The sequence below is a fragment of the Myotis lucifugus genome, unplaced genomic scaffold (assembly GCF_000147115.1).
Source record: "Myotis lucifugus unplaced genomic scaffold, Myoluc2.0 scaffold_10, whole genome shotgun sequence".
In the NCBI taxonomy this organism is placed as follows: Eukaryota; Metazoa; Chordata; class Mammalia; order Chiroptera; family Vespertilionidae; genus Myotis; species Myotis lucifugus.
Window position 1 is genome coordinate 9,137,040 of NW_005871058.1, and position 1,537 is coordinate 9,138,576.

At 47.1% G+C, this 1,537-nt stretch overlaps 1 pseudogene; it reads right to left on the reverse strand.

The window, feature by feature from the left end:
• Positions 1 to 426: 426 nt before the first annotated feature.
• LOC102430572 overlaps positions 427 to 1,537 on the reverse strand; it is a 3,583-nt pseudogene continuing 2,472 nt past the window's right edge.

Below are 1,537 nucleotides of genomic sequence, written 5' to 3' on the forward strand. Positions count from 1 at the left end.
AGGGAGAGAGAGATAGAAACATCAATGATGAGAGAGAATCATTGATCAGCTGCCTCCTGCATGCCCCTTACTGGGGATCGAGCCTGCAACCCAGGCATGTGCCCTTGACTGGAATCGAACCTGGGACCTTTCAGTCCACAGGCCCATGCTCTGTCCACTGAGCCAAACCAGCTAGGGCCAAATGCCATTTAGATTTGAGGGAGCATTTGATCATTTCATTACTGATAACACAATCCTTTTTTTTTTTCCCCCCCCAGAATGAACCTGTATTTCAATGTGGCTGTAGTCATTGCCTATTACATCCAGGTCCTTCGTCTGGTGTTGCTGAGAATTATGACATGAACTCATTTTAGGCATACACCGTATTCTTGTACTCATTTAAGTTGTAACACTTTTTTTGATGTATTTCAATTTTTTATTTTTTTATTTTTTGTAGTGGAGGAATTCGGGTAGCTTTATTGCAGGGCACCACACAAGAAGAAGTGGAAGCTATCACTTAAAAACCCAGATCACTGATGGCTTACAATTGGGGGGTTTTAAAAGCAAAATATCATGATTAATCACGAGTAAGAGGTTCAGGGTTGTGGGCTGCGTTGTTCATTGGTCAGTTCTTGTGCAAGCTTCAGCAATTTTCTTAATCTCATTTTAGTTCGTGGTGGCATCCTGTCCAGGGTCTTCTTAACGCCAGGTGGTCCTTTCTGCTTAATGATTTCTGCAAGACATCTTGATGCTTTCACAAGCCATCTATCCAGGAACCTACTTCATCACCTGCCTTTTCCTCTGTCAAGTTCCCATCCTCTTCTGCATCCTGATGCTTATCCAGTTTAGCAATCAATTCTTTCGCTGGATTGAAGACGCCATTGGTCTGCTGGTCGCAGAGATAATGCCTGCACTTGGTGACGACTGGGTTTTGGAAGGACTGGCGACAGATGAAACACTTGAATGGTATTTCCTCGCTATCGCTTCCCACTTCATAATTTTCATCTTCATAGACACCATAGCGACCCTCATCAAGCTCACGTTCCATCTGCCACCCATGCTTGTAATCTGATTGGTCATGGAGGAATTTGCAGCTGTCTCCGAAGCCGCAAAAGCCAGTCTCCTTATAGTCCTTACAAATGTCGGGCTGGTAATCCCAGCGCACGGTGGCACGTAGATGCTCGGGAGCTCGGATGGGGCCCTTCCGCACCATTCCGGAGGAAGCATTGCCCATAGATGTATCCTTGGGTTTCATGTATTTCTGATAGTTATTGATTCCCCGATAGATCTTGTCATCTTCCTTGCCTCTCAGCTCCTCCTGGATCTTCTGGCTGCGCTCAAAGATGGCTTGTGCGTCACGCTCCTTTTCTGTGTCTAGCTCGTAGACAGCAGTCAGTCCCCCATATCCTCTGGCCCCACGGGTTTCGCCGAGCGGGTGGACTTGTAGACCACACGGAGAGTCTCAGCCTCCTTCCCCTTCCCATCCCCCTCCTCCTCCTCGCTACTCAATTCACAGTAAACCACCTTCTGTTTACCACTGCCACGGGTCTTCTGGATC